Genomic DNA, 20,669 nt, shown 5'->3' on the forward strand with positions numbered 1-20,669 from the left:
GATAAGTGACATGCAAGTGCTTACTGGAGGAAGCTGGCCTGGTGAGCGCCTATTGTGTTATCACCTTATACCAGGTCCAGTTATCCCCTATTAGTGAAGTGTAGGCAGTGTATAGGAAGCCAGGGCTTTCTAGAGGTAACTGTGGATGAGCAACCAAGCCTTATCTAGAAGACCTGCAAAGCTTATGCAATACCACTATAGTCACACATCACTTATACACATGAAATAACCACACAGTGTTACAAAAATAAAGGTACTTTATTATCATAGTAAGACATACTAGAATACTGAATAGACAATCCCCCAACTGGAGGTTAATAAACACACTATTATATACACATTAGCCATCACTAAATAGCATAGATAGTAATAGGCATTAGTAAAAGCAATAGCAAATAGTGAGGGCCTTAGGGGAGGGCCAAACCAAATATGAAAATGTGGAATGTGAAAGGCAGCCCCCCACTACAGGTAGTGGAATCAGTATAGGAGAGCTGGAGGAAGCAGGAACCCCAAGAGGTGAGAGAGTGACCCCCAGCGATGAGAAGAGGTAAGTACCTGGTTTTCCCCAAAACTAAAAGGAGGACTTTGGAAAAGGATTATGCAAGACCCAACCAAGACTGGAAGAACCCTAAGCTGGATCCTGACAAAAGAGGACATGCACAGGAAGGGGACGAAGTCCAGTGGAGTGTCCAGTTGTGGCAGGAGCCACGATCCACCAGTCTGTGGATGATGGTGGACGAAGAAGGCCAGAAGTGCAGCACCAGAGATGAAGAGTCAATGGAGTGATACCAGTGAAGTCCCACGTCGGCATTTCGGATGCAGATGGTTAGTGGTGCTGGAAAACCACCAACAAGCCTTGGCAAATACAAGAGCCCAAAAGGTTTTTCAAGGCTGAAAAGGACCAGCAAGGTCCAGGGGACTGACACAAAGTGGAGTTGCCACTGACGTTGCAGATTGTCGGTTCCTGGAGGGTCCAGTTGCAGTCCCAGTGGCCAGAAGATGCAGTAAAGGATGCAGAGGACTCCTGCTGGAGTCTTGCATGTCAAATCTGATGATCCACCTAAGAGGGAGACCCTACATAGCCCAAAAAGGGAGTTTGGTCGCCTAGCAGGGTGACCACCTATCCGGAGGGGGCTGTGACGTTACCTATCTGACCTGGCCACTCAGATGCTCCCAGGAGCCTCTGCCCATCTTGGATACAAGATGGCAGAATCACAAAGCTACCTGGAGGAGCTCTGGGCACCACACTTGGGGTGGTGATGGACAGGGGAGTAGTCACTCCCCTTTCCTTTTTGTCCAGTTTCATGCCAGAGCAGGGATCGGGGGTCCCTGTACTGGTTCAAACTGGTTTATTTAAGGAGGGCACCAAATGTGCCCTTCAAAGCATACTGGTGGCTTGGGGAGGCTACACCTCCCAAACCATGTAACACCTTATTTCCAAGGAAGAGGGTGTTACCTCCCTCTCCGTCCGGAAATCCTTTGTTCTGCCTTCCTCTGCTTGCGCTGGTCAAGTAGCAGAAGGGCTGAAACCTGTCTGAGGGGTAGCAGCAGCACAGGCTGCACGGAAAACCCCATGAGGGTGGTATGAGCAATGCTGGGTGTCCTCTAAGGAGCCCCCAGAGTGCATAGAATCATGCAACCAATACTGGCAACAGTATTGGTGTTTGATTCCGACATGTTTGATACCAAACATGCCCAGGTTCGGAGTACCATTTTGTAGCTAGACACATTTAGTGACCTGTGTCCAGTACATGGGTAAAATGTCTTCCCTGCATTTACGAAGTCCAGTGTAATGGAAGTGGTGTTTGTAGGGACACCTCTGCTCATGCAGGGGTTCCCTCACACACAGGTACCTGCACCCTGCCTGCCCTCTGGGCTCGAATGGCCTGCAATAGAGGTGACTTACAGTGACCCGGTGCAGTGACCCGTAGTGAAAGGGTACATGCACCTTTTCACACAGGCTGCAATGGCAGTCGTGCAGACATAATTTGCATGGGCTCCCATGAGTGGCACAATACATGCTGCAACCCATGGGGAACCTCTGGTGCCCCAATGCTCTGGGTACCTAAGTACCATATACTAGGGACTTATATGGGGGCACCAGTATGCTAATTGTGGGGTATGCAAAGTCCTAACCATCCAAATTCAGAGGGAGAGAGCACAATCTCTGGTTTCCTGGTTAGCAGGATCCCAGTGAAAATAGTCAAAACACTGACCGCAGGCAAAAAGTGGGAGTAACCATGCCAAAAAGAGGGTACTTTCCTACACTTACCACCAAGGTGCCATACATGCAAATATATAAGGATAGGGTAGTCATTGCAACCACTCCACATTTTTGTTTAACCAAAGCTCATGTCACTGTTTCACACGAAGCAAACTATCCAAATACCAATTTTTTTCCAGAAACCATAGACTCAAGCTGAAACAGCCTTGCACATTTAGGATGTACGTAAAGCAGTTATATACTACCTAGAGGGAACAAAAACAATCGCAAAAGTAAGTCAGTTCTTTGTAATCTTTGCAGATAAGAACAAAGGAGTACCAGTAACTAAAGGTACCAACGCAAGATGGATCGCTCAGGCAGTGCAATGTGTCACAAGTAAGCAGATGTTCGATGGCATCTGTCGCTGTAGATACGCATGTTTTGCATGTTTTGCATAGCTCGCCATCTGGTGTTGGGCCGGAGTGTTACAAGTTGTTTTTCTTCGAAGAAGTCTTTCGAGTCACGGGACCGAGTGACTCCTCCTTTTGTCTCCATTGCGCATGGGCGTCGACTCCATCTTCGATTGTTTTTTTTCCGCCATCGGGTTCGGACGTGTTCCTGTCGCTCCGAGTTTCGGAACGGAAAGATAGCTAATTTCGGAAGATTTTCGTCGGTATTGTTGCGTTCGGGATCGGTGTAGTTAGATTCAACACCGCGTCTAAGATCGAAGAGCTCCGGTGCCCTTCGGGGTAATTTTTTCGATCCCCCGTCGGGGCCTGGTCGGCCCGACCGCGTGCAGAAGAACGCAGATGGAACGGACCCCGTTCCGTTTCTGTCCCAAATGCCACAATAAATACCCCTATACAGACCAACACTTGGTCTGCAACCTGTGCCTGTCACCTGAGCACAGTGAAGACACCTGCGAGGCCTGTCGTGCGTTCCGGTCCCGAAAAACACTCCGAGACCATCGAGCCAGAAGACTTCAGATGGCGTCCGCGCCGACAGCCCACCGGGAGTTCGAGGAACAAGAAGAGGAGGGAACCTTTTCGATCCAAGAATCGGACTCCGAAGGATTCGACGATACACAAACCGTGAGTAAGACGTCGAAAACCACTCAGAAGAAGATTTACAAGGCCCAGGGGACGCCACTGCCACCAGGCCATGGCTCGACCCATAAATTCGGTAACCGACCGTCGGCACCGAAAAAGGCCCAAACAGTGCCGAGATCGTCCGACTCCGGTCGAGACACCGGCACGCAGCCTTCTCGGGACCGAGAAAGTGCTGGAGACAAGCATCGACACCGAGATGCCGGTGTAGACACGGCTCGACGCCGAGACAGCGGCACCGAAGAAGATCGACGCCGAGAGGTTTCGGCCCCGAAAAAGAAAAAAAGTCACCTCGGAGCCGAAAAAAGATGCAGACAGGGTTTCGGTGCCAAAACAAACTGCAACCGACCCAGTTTCAGGCTCTTATACAGAAGAGCACTCGCTAACCTCCCAAATGCAAAAGCATAGGTTTGAGGAAGAGCTACACTCAACTGATGTAGACCATACGCAAAAGCGTATTTTCATACAGCAGGGGACAGGAAAAATAAGCACCCTTCCCCTATTAGAAGAAAGAGAAGATTGGAGTTCCAAACTGAACAAACACCACAAACAAAAGTGGTGAAAAAAGTTACCCCACCACCCTCTCCTCCACCTGTGATTAACGTCTCACCAGCACAAACTCCATCACATTCCCCAGCTCACACCACCATGAGCCAGGGTGACCAAGATCAAGACGCATGGGACTTATACGACGCCCCAGTGTCAGATAACAGTCCGGAGGCATACCCTACGAAGCCATCTCCACCAGAGGACAGCACTGCGTATTCTCAAGTGGTGGCTAGAGCAGCACAATTTCACAATGTAAGCCTCCACTCAGAACAGGTCGAGGATGACTTTTTATTCAACACACTCTCCTCCACCCACAGCTCCTACCAACGCCTGCCTATGCTCCCTGGTATGCTCCGGCACGCAAAAGAAATCTTTAAGGAGCCGGTCAAAAGTAGGGCAATCACACCAAGAGTGGAAAAAAAGTATAAGGCGCCTCCTACAGACCCGGTTTTCATCACTACACAGCTGCCACCAGACTGTCGTTGTAGGAGCAGCTAGGAAAAGGGCCAACTCCCACACATCTGGAGATGCACCACCCCCAGATAAAGAAAGCCGCAAGTTCGATGCAGCTGGTAAGAGAGTCGCAGCACAAGCTGCAAACCAGTGGCGCATCGCTAACTCCCAGGCACTACTTGCGCGCTATGACAGAGCCCATTGGGATGAGATGCAACATCTCATTGACCATCTGCCCAAGGACCTACAAAATAGGGCAAAACAAGTGGTTGAGGAGGGACAGACCATTTCCAACAACCAAATCCGCTCCTCCATGGACGCTGCAGATACAGCTGCACGGACAATTAATACATCTGTAACTATCAGAAGGCATGCATGGCTCCGAACGTCTGGATTTAAACCAGAGATTCAGCAAGCAGTTCTCAATATGCCTTTTAACGAAAAAGAACTGTTTGGTCCAGAAGTGGACACAGCGATTGAGAAACTCAAAAAAGACACGGACACTGCTAAAGCCATGGGCGCACTCTACTCCCCGCAGAGCAGAGGGAATTACAACACATTCCGTAAAACACCCTTTAGAGGGGGGTTTCGGGGTCAGAGCACACAAGCCAGCACCTCACAGGCAACACCGTCCAGTTACCAGGGACAGTACAGAGGAGGTTTTCGGGGACAATATAGAGGAGGGCAATTCCCTAGGAATAGAGGAAAATTTCAAAGCCCCAAAACCCCTACTACTAAGCAGTGACTCACATGTCACTCACCCCCTCCACACAACACCAGTGGGGGGAAGAATAAGTCATTATTACAAAGCATGGGAGGAAATCACTACAGACACTTGGGTTCTAGCAATTATCCAACATGGTTATTGCATAGAATTTCTACAATTCCCTCCAAACATACCACCAAAAGCACAAAATTTGACAAAACATCATTCCAATCTCCTGGAGATAGAAGTGCAGGCACTATTGCAAAAGAATGCAATCGAATTAGTGCCAAACACACAAATAAACACAGGAGTTTACTCACTGTACTTTCTGATACCAAAGAAGGACAAAACGCTGAGACCAATCCTAGACCTCAGAATAGTGAACACATTCATCAAATCAGACCACTTTCACATGGTCACACTACAAGAAGTATTACCATTGCGAAAACTACACGACTACATGACAACTTTAGACCTCAAGGATGCGTATTTCCATATACCAATACACCCATCGCACAGGAAATACCTAAGGTTTGTATTCAAAGGAATACATTACCAATTCAAGGTACTGCCTTTCGGATTAACAACCGCACCAAGAGTCTTTACCAAATGTCTAGCAGTAGTCGCTGCACACATCAGAAGGCAGCAAATACATGTGTTCCCATATCTAGACGACTGGCTAATCAAGGCCCATTCGTTAATAGAGTGCTCAAATCACACAAATCAGATCATACAAACCCTCTTCAAACTAGGGTTCACCGTCAACTTCACGAAATCCAACATTCTGCCGTGCAAGGTACAACAATACCTAGGAGCCATAATAGACCCAACAAAAGGAGTAGCCACTCCAAGTCCCCAAAGAATTCAAAATTTCAACACCATCATACAACGCATGTATCCAACACAAAAGATACAAGCAAAGATGATATTACAACTCCTAGGCATGATGTCTTCATGCATAGCCATTGTCCCAAACGCAAGACTGCACATGAGGCCCTTACAACAGTGCCTAGCATCACAGTGGTCTCAAGCACAGGGTCATCTTCTAGATCTGGTGTTAATAGACCGCCAAACTTACCTCTCGCTTCTGTGGTGGAACAACATAAATTTAAACAAGGGGCGGCCTTTCCAAGACCCAGTGCCACAATACGTAATAACAGATGCTTCCATGACAGGGTGGGGAGCACACCTCGATCAACACAGCATACAAGGACAATGGAACGTACATCAAACAAAACTGCATATAAATCACCTAGAACTTCTAGCAGTTTTTCAAGCACTAAAAGCTTTCCAACCAATAATAGTTCACAAATACATTCTCGTCAAGACAGACAACATGACAACAATGTATTATCTAAACAAGCAAGGGGGGACGCACTCCACGCAGTTAAGCCTGCTAGCACAAAAAATTTGGCGTTGGGCAATTCACAACCAAATTCGCCTAATAGCACAATTTATACCAGGGATCCAAAATCAACTCGCAGGCAATCTCTCTCGAGATCACCAACAGGTCCACGAATGGGAAATTCACCCCCAAATTCTGAACACCTATTTCAAACTCTGGGGAACACCTCAAATAGACTTGTTTGCGACGAAGGAGAACGCAAAATGCCAAAACTTCGCATCCAGATACCCACACAAACAGTCCCAAGGCAATGCCCTATGGATGAACTGGTCAGGGATATTTGCTTACGCTTTTCCTCCTCTCCCTCTCCTTCCTTACCTGGTAAACAAACTCAGTCAAAACAAACTCAAACTCATATTAATAGCAGCAACTTGGGCAAGGCAACCTTGGTACACAACGCTGCTAGACCTATCAGTAGTACCCCACATCAAATTGCCCAACAGGCCAGATCTGTTGACACAACACAACCAAAAGATCAGACACCCAGATCCAGCATCGCTGAATCTAGCAATCTGGCTCCTGAAATCCTAGAATTCGGGCACTTACAACTTACCCAAGAATGTATGGAAGTCATAAAGCAAGCCAGAAGGCCATCCACCAGGCACTGCTATGCAAGTAAATGGAAGAGGTTTGTTTGCTACTGCCATATTAATCAAATACAACCATTACACACAACTCCAGAACATGTAGTGGGTTACTTGCTTCACTTACAAAAATCTAACCTGGCTTTCTCTTCCATTAAAATACACCTTGCAGCAATATCTGCATACCTGCAGACTACCTATTCAACTTCCCTATATAAGATACCAGTCATTAAAGCATTCATGGAGGGCCTTAGGAGAATTATACCACCAAGAACACTACCTGTTCCTTCATGGAACCTAAATGTTGTCCTAACTAGACTTATGGGTCCACCTTTTGAACCCATGCACTCCTGCGAAATACAGTTCCTAACCTGGAAGGTTGCATTTCTTATCGCCATTACTTCCCTAAGAAGAGTAAGCGAGATTCAGGCGTTTACAATACAAGAACCTTTTATACAACTACACAAGAATAAGGTCGTCCTAAGGACTAATCCTAAATTTTTTCCAAAGGTTATTTCACCGTTCCATCTAAATCAAACAGTGGAACTTCCAGTGTTCTTTCCACAACCAGATACCGTAGCTGAAAGGGCACTACATACATTAGATGTCAAAAGAGCATTAATGTATTACATTGACAGAACAAAGAACATCAGAAAGACTAAACAACTATTTATTGCATTTCAAAAACCTCATGCAGGAAACCCAATATCAAAACAAGGTATAGCCAGATGGATAGTTAAATGCATCCAAATCTGCTACCTTAAAGCTAAACGACGGCTGCCCATTACACCAAGGGCACACTCAACCAGAAAGAAAGGTGCTACCATGGCCTTTCTAGGAAACATCCCAATGCAAGAAATATGTAAGGCAGCCACATGGTCTACGCCTCACACATTCACCAAGCACTACTCTGTAGACGTGTTATCCGCACAACAAGCCACAGTAGGTCAAGCCGTATTAAGAACATTATTTCAAACTACTTCCACTCCTACAGGCTGAGCCACCGCTTTTGGGGAGATAACTGCTTACTAGTCTATGCAAAACATGCGTATCTACAGCGACAGATGCCATCGAACTGAAAATGTCACTTACCCAGTGTACATCTGTTCGTGGCATCAGTCGCTGTAGATTCGCATGTGCCCACCCGCCTCCCCGGGAGCCTGTAGCAGTTTGGAAGTTACCTTCAACTATTTGTATATGTATCATCTCAACCTTAAATAGGTACATACTTAGTCACTCCATTGCATGGGCACTATTACTACAATTCAACTCCTACCTCACCCTCTGCGGGGAAAAACAATCGAAGATGAAGTCGACGCCCATGCGCAATGGAGACAAAAGGAGGAGTCACTCGGTCCCGTGACTCGAAAGACTTCTTCGAAGAAAAACAACTTGTTACACTCCGGCCCAACACCAGATGGCGAGCTATGCAAAACATGCGAATCTACAGCGACTGATGCCACGAACAGATGTACACTGGGTAAGTGACATTTTCATTATAACTGTAAACAAAACCCAGAGCATGCTCCAGAAGAAAGGAGAGCCAACCTAGTCTTCTTAGCAAATGATCCATTATGTTACACATGTATGACAGCTACCTGGTCATCAGTGACCACATTCCCAAAGTACTATTGCACAGATATCTTGGTGAATAGAGAATTACAAGTGGGACAGAAAGTACTTGAGCATTTGTTTGCAAGTTCAAGCTCATTTCATCCCCACCCAACGGAAAGGAGAGAAATACTACTACAAAGTTATTGCACAGCGTGTCAATCGAGAAAAGACTCATACTGCAAAATGAATAGTTACCAGTATAAGTTGTTTTGCATCTTGAAACATTTTCTGGATTTGAATGCAAAACCCCGTAAGAACTGAGTTGCCAGGAAAGAAAGAATCTGAATATGGTGATCATGCACATGGGCTTCTGGGCACACATCTGATGTCAGGAGAGGGATGAACAAGTCACCAAATCGTAACAGACGATACACAACAAACATCCTAAATTGTTTTCTAAGATATCAATGTCTCCTCCGGATGTACTTCTGAAAAAAGAAGGGATTATGTAGCTCCAAGATTTGTATTAGATTCCAACATTGCCTGCAGCTTCTCCTTCTTGTGTCTCCCCTGTGGATGACATTAATACCTTTCATGAGGTTTTAACTAGTGTCTGCATCTGAAATAAATTATTCCAGTGAAGTCTTCGAAACCAGCAGTCTGTCATCCTCTGGGTGCTTCAGTCAGGAGCAGCACTGTAAACCCTCCTCTCCTTGGTACCAAGATCTCTGACTGTATCTGATGAAACTCATAACACCTACAACAGTTGAATCGGCTACACCAAGGCTGTTAAAGAAATATAACGCACCGGCAAGGCCTGGACTTTATTTTAAAAAATTAAAATAAAAAATAACTAAATAAAAAATGCCCTAAGCCAGGCTAGGTAATTGTCACTTCAGTCAGAAGATAGCATACTTCAAATCTGCAAACAGCTGCAGCTCTGGAAAAGGAAAGGAAAAAATGGGACTTTATTGTGGAAAAGGTAAGTGATACTGCTGCAAGTCAGTCTTGCCAATGCCATTTCCCTTTCTTTGGTTCAAACAAAAGAAAATAAATGGTCTGTATGAAAACTTTTGTAGATGATTAGCAAAAATATGGCAGTAAGATTACTTGAAATTTTTTTAATGAGTTTTCTGATTTCCAACCAAATAATATGCACAGCAGTAGGCTTGGCAGATTTAACCTCCACTTTTATTGCCATAATGTGACTATCGGAAGATTACCCTGGCTTCATTAAATGTAGTCGAAACCATACTCAATAAAAAAAAAAAAGCAAATCTACCATTTAAAGAGTTATTGGTATTTAGGCAATACACAGATGACGAAACGTCAAAAAATGAAAAATGAGACAGAACTCTGTGTGTTGTTGGCCTAGAGGAGGAGAAAGTCTTCAAACACTTCAAGAAAAGAGAATGTGGGCCTTAACGGTGGGAGGGTAATTCCCCTTGATGGCCCTACCAATCGGAACAGCAATGTCAACAAGGGTAGAAGTATCAATATCGGAAAAGGCAAACCAAGGCAAGATCTAAATCAACTTCTAGAAAGTCTTAAACTCTCAGAAGAACATCGGTGAGATAGTGACAATCTACCACTCTTTCCTACTATTTCCTACTCCAATTAATTGCTAAGAGTTTGCAATATTCAAGTCTGGTCTTTCTGACAACCCTGTTCTATTTGTCATTCAAATAGGGTATTATTTATTCCAGAAGCAGAGCCAGATTTCCGTATTAGTCAGACTTTTACATTACCAACTTCTTTCACTCTAGCTGAATGACCCCTTACACTCAGACGTTAAAAGGGTCTTGAAGTTTTATTTTCATAAAACAAAGGTTTTCATAAATTGACTCAACTTTGACAACTATAGTCATACCAGACAAAGATTCTACTTCAAAACAATCTGTTACTAGTTGATTTGTTTGGTGTATCTCTACTTACCATCACCTGGCAATTGAGCCCCATCCATGTAGGTCCCGGGCACTTTAGTAGAACTAAACCACAACCTGGTTGCAGAATGCTCCTATTGTTGACATTTGACAAGCATCAACTTGGAAATCGATGCACACTTTCACATGACAATATTGCCCTAATATTGATAACCAAGCAGGAGCAAGACTAGGCCAAGAAATTCTGAGAAGTGTTCTTAAATAGTGGTACATCGATCACACTGATTATTTTGTGTACATATATGCATGTACCTATTTCTGATAGATACTTCTTACAGCAGGTTACTCACCTTTAGAATATTAACTAGCCATTGGACTGGATTCTGAAACTTAAAACCAGCACTCCTATAAACCAGTGTGCAGAGTGGTGCAGCTCTGTGCTAACGGCTTTATGCTCTGGAAATGAGAAGCAGAGTTGCATATAAGCAGAAGTCGGCTCCTTTCATTCTGTACATTCAGACATTGATCTGTAGATTTTCCTTGATAGTTAAGACCCCTATTTGTCAAACAATTTCCAGTGTGCAAGGGAATAGTCCCCCCCCGAGACAACAGGGTTCAAACCTTGCAGATGCAGTTGCAATCAGATGTCTGTGATGGAACTTCACCAAGAGTCTCTTGTGCCTTTGATAGGTGCACGTCTCCAGGACCTGTTGACTTATCACAGATAAATCAGCAAGTCATACAGGATTGGGAATTAAAGCTTTATCATTAAACACAAAGTCTCCACCATGTGTTTATTAGCCTAATGGAGATCGTTGAAGTTGATGTCTTCAGTTATGTCCAAGAAAACAAATATAAGAAATTAAAACATGACTCTACCTGCCACTCTTGGACTTGAATGGGTGTGAGGGCGATAGCATGCCTCCTAGTCTTGTTCATCATCTCTGTGAAAGCACATTTAGAGTTTGAATCTGCCTCTTAAGCTGTGGTCATCCAGCATGCACCCAGACTTTTGAACCTACAACTTCCGTCCACTGAGGTCAAGACAAATTTGCCAGTGGATTTTCTGAAGCCTGAACAAGCATCTACTGAGTCACTTTCTTTTAATAAAAAATTTACTGGCCTATTATTGAGGACCTGCCTCAAACCTTGCACTTGCCCTTTGTTAAATAGGCAAATGACTAGATACTGCAGGTCTTGCCTCAGGAGACAATGTCTTCTGACCCTGCGTCCTACACCATAAAGGCTGGTTGTTCAGGCCACATGAGCAGGCTCAATCCCAGCTACTTTTCAATGATAACTCTTGATATCTGATCCAAACACATGAAAGCAAGCCTGTAGAAAGCAAGTGTTTTCTACTGCCAGCATAGCAGCTGGCTTGATTACTGCTAGTTGCCTTCTAGGCAGGTATTCACATGCATTGTGCTATATGGCCAGCAGTATTTTGCTACAACGAAAGCAGGCCACAGTGAGCTCCCTGGGCCTTTTTGCACTTAGATGTCAATATCCTCAGCAGTTTATCGCCTTTTGAGGCTTCTGGGGGGAAGTGGGGAGTGGAGAGTAGAGGGGGGAGTTTCAGCTCAAAGATCACTCTGAGGCCCTCTGTTTCAGCAACAGACCACCCACCCCAGTACTTTCGAGGCTGCAGTCTGGGATCTAGCAAACAGTGTCCAGGCCAGGAGGGGCATTGTACTGTCCAGTTCACCCTGCTCCTCCCACATCTTCAGCTTCCAAGCCGCATTAGTTTGCACTCAATGACACATGGCTGCTTTACAGGAGCCAAAACAAGTTATCACCTACCATGTCTGTCAGACCTGCCATATGTTTCTGCCTTCTCAGGGCATCTGTCATAGGACCACTTACCTATTCTGTGAAAGGAGATCCAAGCTCTTTTGAATAAAAAAGCCATAGAAAGGGTTCTAGCATTGACAATTGGGACTAGTTGTTACTTCTGTTTTTTGGGTCCTTGAGAAGGACACAGGCCTTAATCCTATTTTAGATCCTCAACCTCTCGATTTCATGATGCTCACATTGGCCCAAGCTGAATCTCCCCTCGATCCAGGGGACTAAATGTTAGTGTTGAGCTTGTAGGGTGCTTTTTTCCACATTCATGTCCTGTAGGAATTCCCTGTGGTTCAAGCTGGGCTAGGAGCATTTCCATTTTTATGTGCTCCCTTTTGGCCTCATCCGTTCTCCTCTGGTATTCATGAAAGTGATGGTCGCAGCGCATCTTCAGAGGTTCCCTTACCTTGACCACTGGCGGTTAAGACTACCTCGTCACAGTCACTAGTAGGCCACTCCAGGTGATGGCAAATCTTTAAACCTTCTTGGGGTGTTTTTTCAATGTGCAGTGGAAAGTCACACCTGACTCCTTCATAGAGGCCCACGTTTATCTGTCGTCCTGGACCCAGTGCAATTTGGAGCCTTTCCTCTGGTTCAGTGAGTATAGGACATTTCTGATGGATACAACTACCTGTGGATTCCTCACCTAATGAATACTCCCATGGCGCCAGCATTCGACGGAAATCTTCTTCCTAGTCTCTGCACGTCGACGAGGACGTCACTCTAGCCCACGCGACGCCGTCTGATGTCATACAGGCAATAAGAGGTCCTCGACGACGTGCCGACGTCAGTTCCCTTTTTTCCGTGCATTCGAAACGGTTATCTTCGAGGGAGCAACTGTTACTTTCGTGGTTACAGTGTATTTTTTTTGCTGCGTAGTCCTTCGCTGCAGTAATAATGTCGCAGAGAAAGTCGGGTTTTAAGCCTTGTCGTGAGTGTGGGGGCAAGATGTCAGTTACGGATCCTCACTCCGACTGTCTTTGGTGTTTAAGCTCCGACCACGACGTCTCGACTTGCGATTCATGCCAGCACATGAATCCAAAGGCCCTCAAGGAACGTGAGGCGAAGTTGTTTATGGCGAAGTCGAAAAAAGAAAAACATAAGAAGTCTTCTTCGCCAAGGCATCGGCGTCATCGAGACTCCCGGCGCCGTAGAGAATCACGGCGCCATTCGAGCAAGGAGACTCGTTCCAGGTCTTCGGATCGGCGCCGGAGGACTTGGGAGGTCAGTCCCACGGTCACGCCGCATCCATCGACGGCGTTGCCCTCTCCGGCGTCACCGACTTCACCGGGACAGGCGTCGGTGATTGAAGTGGTGCAGCCTCTGGTGTTGTCCCCGGCGTCGCAGACGTCGAGGCCGGCGTCGGGGTCACCTTCGATACAGGCACCCCAGTATCCGGCTTTTCCCACCCCTGGAGCCGATAGTACCGCATTCCTAAATGCGATGTATACCATCTTCCAACAGATGGCTCCAGGGGGTGCTCCGGCTGGCCCTTTGGCCTTTTCATTGGGTGATCCTGCGCCTCTACGGCCGGCACCCTTTATGCCCTTTCTCCCTTTTGGGAACGTGGGCTCGGCGCTGGTGGCCGCTCCGGTGGCTTCGGAGGGATTGGCCCCGGAGATTTCCAGCCCGTCGACGTCGGGATTTCGTCCTGTGACTCCGGTGGGTCCATCCGCTCCGAGTGCTCTTTCATCGGCGCCGGTTACCTGTGGCGCCGGACGCGGCGTCGGTGGCTTCTGAAGATCGGCGCCGATCTTCGGCGGAGGCATTGTCGACTCCGCGTATCGAGCAGAGGCTTCATTCGAGGAGACGTGCTCTCCGTTTATTAGAGGAGCAGGAGTACCAACGAGTCCTGGAAGAAGGAGAACTAGAGGACTCGGTTGATGGACTGCATGGTCTAGATACAGCCAGTGGGCTGGACACTTCCCCTGAGTGGGATCTTTCGTCTCCAGGGGAATACACGGAGGAGGCTGCTTCCTTTCACGCAGTGGTACGGAAGGCAGCTAGTTTTCTGGACCTGCCTTTGCCGGTGGCAGAGACAAAACAGAACCTTCTGACAGAGGTGCTTCATCCGGCCTCAGCTGCGGCAGAGCCTCTATTGCCCTTTAATGACGCTTTGCTGGATCCGGTGCTAGAGGTGTGGAAGAGACCAGTATCTTCCCCAGCGGTTCATAGAGCCGTAGCCAGGAGGTATCGAGCTGCACCAACTGACCCTGGCTTTCTTTCTAGGCACCCTACACCGGAGAGCTTGGTGGTGCAGGCCTCCTGTTCATCCAAATCAGCGCCTGGTTCTTTCCCGACGGTGCCTGGGGACAGAGACTCGAAGAAACCGGATGCGCAGTCCAAGAAAATCTTTTCGTCCTGCAGTCTGGCGTTGAAGGCCACCAACTCAACTTGTATCCTGGGGAGATATGTTCATGCTCTTATGGAGGACATTTCCTCATCATTTACGGAGCTTCCCCAGGGTCTTTTGGATGATGTTTCAGATGCCCAGGCTGCTGCGACCCAGATTATTCAGGCTGGGCTGGATATGACCGACTCGGTGGCCAGAGCAATGGGCACGACTGTGGTGGCAAGGAGACAGGCCTAGCTCCGTAATTCGGGGTTTTCTGCAGATGTGCAGTCAACCCTATTGGATCTCCCTTTTGATGGGGACAAGCTGTTTGGCGCCAAGGCAGATTCGGCCTTGGAACGTTTTAAGGAGAGCAGGGCCACAGCCAAATCGCTAGGACTCCAAGCTCCTTCTTCCTCTGCCTCTTCCAGGATTTTCAGGAGGTTTCGGGGATTTGGGCGTGGCTCTTCCTCCTCTTCCTTTCGGGGGAGATTCCAGCAACCTGCCTCTTCCCATCCCTATAGATCTTTTAGAGGGAGAGGGAGGGCCCGCACCAGAGGAGCCTCTCAGCAGCACTCTGCCTCTTCCTCGTCCTCTGGAGGGGTGCAGCAGGGAAAGCAGCCTTAGGCTTCCACCATTTCCCACTCACTCCTCTCCTGTAGGGGGAAGATTACAGCATTTTCTCCGCAAGTGGAAGACTATTACAATGGACACTTGGGTTCTCAGTATTGTGGGAAAAGGCTACACCCTTCCCTTTCGGGAGTTCCCGCCCCTCATCCCGCCCCGCCCATCTTATTGTTCAGAAGAACACCTCCTGTTGCTAGAACAGGAGGTACAAGTCCTCCTTTCAAAGGGCGCGGTAGAGTTGGTCCCAGAGCAGGAAAGGGGTTGAGGTTGTTACTCAAGGTATTTCCTGATTCCCAAGAAGGATGGTCGGTTGAGACCAATCCTGGACCTGAGGATCTTGAATTGGTTCCTCAAACAGGAAAAGTTCAAGATGCTGACCCTAGCTCAGGTGCTTTGGGCGTTGAACAAGGAAGATTGGATGGTGTCTGTCGACTTGCAGGATGCTTACTTTCATATCCCGATACTCAAGTCACACAGGAAGTATCTCCGGTTTATGGTGGGATCGCAGCACTATCCGTTTGCGTTCCTTCCGTTTGGTCTTACTTCAGCACCTCGAGTCTTCACGAAGGTGATGTCGGTGGTTGCGGCAGAGCTCAGAAGGAAGGGGATAGCAGTATTCCCTTACTTGGACGACTGGTTGATCAAAGCCAAGTCGCCGGAGCTTGTGTCGCATCATCTGCAGTCAACGACTCAGTTGTTGTTCGACCTGGGTTTTTCGGTGAACGAGCCCAAATCTCACCTGGAGCCCTCTCAGCGCCTCCTGTTCATAGGGGCAGTACTGGATACAACATTGAGTCAAGCCTTTCCTCCGCCTCAGCGGATTCAAGATATTCAGGAATTGGTTCCAATGTTTCGAAATGGAGCGGTAGTTCCAGTCCTCAAGGTCCTTCGTCTGCTCGGTCTGTTTGCCTCCTGCATTCTGTTGGTCACGCATGCTCGCTGGCACATGAGGGCTCTTCAGTGGTGCCTCCGAAGGCAGTGGTCTCAACACAAAGGAGATCTAGAAGGTGCTGTCAAGATCTCCAGAGATGCTGCTGTGGACTTGAAGTGGTGGATTGCGAGCAACAATCTTTCACAAGGAAAGCCGTTCGCGCAGTCGCCACCAGTGGCCACGGTCATAACGGATGCTTCCACTCTAGGGTGGGGAGCTCATCTGGGGGATCTGGAGATCAAAGGCCTTTGACCTCCAGAGGAGCAGATGTTTCATATCAATCTGTTAGAGTTACGGGCTGTACGTCTGGCTCTCAAGGCCTTCCTCCCTTCCCTTCGTGGTCAGTCGGTACAGGTCCTGATGGACAATACTACCACGATGTGGTACATAAACAAACAGGGAGGAGTAGGGTCGTACCTTCTCTGAGAAGCTCTTCGACTATGGTCTTGGGCAAAGGACCATCAGATTTGCTTGGTAGCAAATCATCTGGCCGGGGTCTTGAATGTACGTGCGGACAGTCTCAGTCGCCAATTCTCGGCCGACCACGAGTGGCGTCTCCATCCAGATCAAGTCCGTTTAATCTTCCAGATGTGGGGGTTTCCTCGGATAGATCTGTTTGCCACTCGGGAGAACGCGCATTGTCCGTTATTCTGCAGCCTCCAGTATCCGATGCAGGGAGCGTTAGGGGACGCGTTTCAAATAACCTGGTGCGGCCAGTTGCTTTACGCGTTTCCTCCCATACCCTTGATTCCTCGAGTATTGAGGAAGATTCGCCAAGACCAGGCGCTAGTCATCTTAATAGCTCCGGATTGGCCAAGGAGGGTGTGGTACTCCGACCTTCTCCAACTCTCAATGTGCCCTCCGCTTCGTCTCCCTTTCAGGGCAGACCTCCTCTCGCAGTCGCAGGGGCAGGTTTTACACCCCAACCTCCAGAGTCTACACCTACATGCCTGGAGATTGAACGGGGCAACCTGAGTTCCTTCTCTCTCCCGCCTGATGTAGTGGATGTTATATTAGCGGCCAGGCGACACTCCACTAAATCTATCTACGCTAATAGGTGGTCTAAATTTGTTGCGTGGTGTGGAGAGAGGCAGATTGATCCCTTACATGCTCATCTATCGGACGTTTTGTCTTTTGCTCTCTCTCTAGCGCAGAAAGGTTGTGCAGTGGCTACCATTAAGGGTTATTTGTCGGCCTTGTCAGCCTTCATTTGTCTTCCAGACCAACCATCGTTATTTAAATCCCCTATTGTTATCAGATTCTTGAAAGGTCTTCTAAATAAATATCCTCCAAAACCATTTGTTATGCCGCAATGGGATTTGTCCTTGGTCCTGACTTTCCTTATGGGGTCCCCTTTTGAGCCTATGCATTCTTGCCCCTTAAGGTATTTGGTTATAAAAACAGTTTTCCTGGTAGCGATAACATCTGCAAGGAGAGTGAGTGAGTTGCAGGCCTTATCGGTAAAGCCCCCTTATACAACTTTTTATGGGGATAAGGTGGTGTTGAGGACCAAGGCTGCTTTCCTCCCGAAGGTTGTTTCACCCTTCCATTTGGCTCAGACAATTACTTTGTCCACGTTCTATCCTCCGCCTCATCCTTCTAAAGAGGAAGAAAGACTGCACCGTCTGGACCCAAAGAGGGCGTTGAGCTTCTTTATTGATAGAACAAAGGATTTCAGGCTGGAGGATCAGCTGTTCATTGGGTACGTGGGCAAGAGGAGAGGAAAGGCAGAACACTCTCCAGGTGGGTGGTTCTTTGCATTAAAATCTGTTACTCTTTGGCAAAGAAGGACCCTCCTGAGGGCATTAGAGCTCATTCCACCAGAGCTAAGTCGGCCACTTCGGCCTTGGCCAGGGGTGTTCCTGTGGTTGACATCTGCAAGGCCGCAACTTGGTCGTCCCTTCACACTTTTGCGAAACATTACTGTTTGGACTCTGAGGTCAGAAGGGATGGCCATTTTGCACGGTCAGTGCTGCAGGATTTCTTGGTTTGACCATTTAGGCACCCGCCACCGGGCGTGGTACTGCTTTGGGACTCTATTCATTAGGTGAGGAATCCACAGGTAGTTGTATCCATCAGAAGAACGAGTTACTTACCTTCGGTAACGACTTTTCTGGTGGATACATTAGCTACCTGTGGATTCCTCACGGTCCCACCCGCCTCCCCGTTGCCTTTCTGGTCTTACCAAGTAATCCTTGAGTGCGCTCCTCTTGGTCTTCAAGGTTGCAATAGACGTTGTATATATGGATACGTGTGTATATTATCTGTTTATATATATATATATCTATATATCTTTATATATATATATTTATATATATATATATATATATATATATATATATATATATATCTTTGTGTACATACATGATTTGCATATATTTGTTCGTTATATTAAATTTACAGCTATTCATTGCAATATTGTGTATTTTACAAGGTTATGGGATGTTGCCTTGCTCTTTCATTGCATTGGGTGGTTGTTCTCATGCACGTAAAAAATGTTGGTACTGACGTCGGCACGTCGTCGAGGACCTCTTATTGCCTGTATGACGTCAGATGGCGTCGCGTGGGCTAGAGTGACGTCCTCGTCGACGTGCAGAGACTAGGAAGAAGATTTCCGTCGAATGCTGGCGCCATGGGAGTATTCATTAGGTGAGGAATCCACAGGTAGCGAATGTATCCACCAGAAAAGTCGTTACCGAAGGTAAGTAACTCGTTCTTTGGCTATGATCCTGATTTTTCATCCTCGGTTCTAGATGCCACTGAAAGTGGCTCAGAGGCATCTTGACCTCTTAGCCTCCTGCATCCGGCTTGACTGCTACACTAGATGGCACATGCAAGTTCTACAGTGGGATCCGAAGACTCTGTACCAAGGGAACCTGTCCGATTTCATCCAGGTTTCAGATGAGACTGCAAAAGACCTGCAGTGGTGGTTCTGCCTGACCACAGTTGAACTGCTGGCAGACTCTTGTCCCTACCCCACCTAGTGATAGACCTGTTGCTTTTGTGTTGTTGAGGTCACTTGAGGAGATGGCGATCCAGAGATCGAGACCTGCCTGCACATCTGTCATTTGGGGTTGCGGGCCATTTATTTGGTGTTGAAGGCATTACCATACCATCTATAAAAAGGGGGGTGTTTCAGATAACACTTCTGCGTGGCAATGTGTCAAATAGAGTGGATTGGGGGCTTGGGCCCTGTGTCAGGAGGCCCGTCGTCTCCTGAACCTAATGAGTTAGCAGGGCTTTACCCTCATGTGAGCCACCTGTCAGGATCTTTAAGCGCTAGCGTGGACAAACTCAGCTGCCACCATCTAGTGGATCATGAATGGCAGCTACACCCGAAGGTGGTGCACAGCATCTTCCTACAATGGGGAGAACCCTGGCTAGATCTCTTCACAACGGACGTGAACTAGAACTTGTGTGTGCTGGAGTTCCTGCAAAAACTCACTCCCAGGTGCATTTTGGAGTGGATCGTGTGACTCCTCTGACACTTTCTGCTTCTCTTTCCCTGAGTTTTAAAGAAGATCAGGAGTGACTGGGCCTAAGTCATCCCAGTGCCTTTGTGTTGGGTCAGAAGCGCGTGGTACCTGAACCTCTGAGCATTAGCATTTGTCCCCCAATCAGGTTTCCACCCCAGAGGAGATCTTCTGTTGCCGCAGCAGGACAAGGTTCTTTACCCAAGCCTGCAGATTGAATGGCAGCAGTTTAATGCATTCAGTCTTACTCCAGAAGTTTTTGTCATCCTTGCTGCCAGGTGTCCGTCTACAAAGTCCATTCACACCGAATGCTGGGACAAATTTATGGCCTGCTGTGGAGTCTGCAAGACACAGCCCCTTTACAAGCCAAACTGTCATATGTTTTATTTTTTGTCTTTGAAGCAGCAAGACCTTGCAGTGGGCAGTATTAAGATTTATTGGCTCGTTTGGCCTGCTTATGTTTGATGGACTTTCCGTCCTTGTTTAAATCACCTTTTGATGTGTTTTACTGAAGGTTTAATGTAAATATTCCCTCCCAGAACGTTTGTTGTGCCACAATGGGACCTTAACTTGGTCTCAACGTTTCTCATGTGTACTCACTTTGAGCTGATGTGCTGCTGCTTATTGCATATTGCATCTTTTGACCTTAAAGACCTCTTTCTAAGCACTTCAGCTTGTTGCATGAATGAACTCCAAGCTCTATTGGTCCAACCACTCTACATCACCCTTTTTCTGAATGTCATGACTTCTTTCAGCATTCAGCAATTGATTACTCTCCCAGCTTTCTTTGCCCCGCATCACTCCTCGAAAGAGGTCAATTGGACACCAGGAGAGCTTTAAGCTTCTAAATCGATAGTAACAAGGGTCACCAAGTGGACAATCATCTTTTTGTGTGGTTCTCTGGGCCCAAAAAAAAAAGGCTGTGCAGCAAGAGTCTGTTGAGGTGGACAGTCCTCTGCATTAAGATGTGCACTACATTGGCAAAAAGAAGTCTCTAGAAAGTTTGAGAGCTCATTCCACC

General features: G+C 47.2%; 1 protein-coding gene across 4 annotated transcripts in view; it reads left to right on the plus strand.

Moving 5' to 3' along the window:
* Window positions 1-20,669, plus strand: part of KMT2D (lysine methyltransferase 2D) — a 1,162,185-nt gene that overhangs the window by 257,954 nt on the left and 883,562 nt on the right. The window lies entirely within an intron of this gene.

The sequence above is a fragment of the Pleurodeles waltl genome, chromosome 4_2 (assembly GCF_031143425.1).
Source record: "Pleurodeles waltl isolate 20211129_DDA chromosome 4_2, aPleWal1.hap1.20221129, whole genome shotgun sequence".
Taxonomy (NCBI): Eukaryota; Metazoa; Chordata; class Amphibia; order Caudata; family Salamandridae; genus Pleurodeles; species Pleurodeles waltl.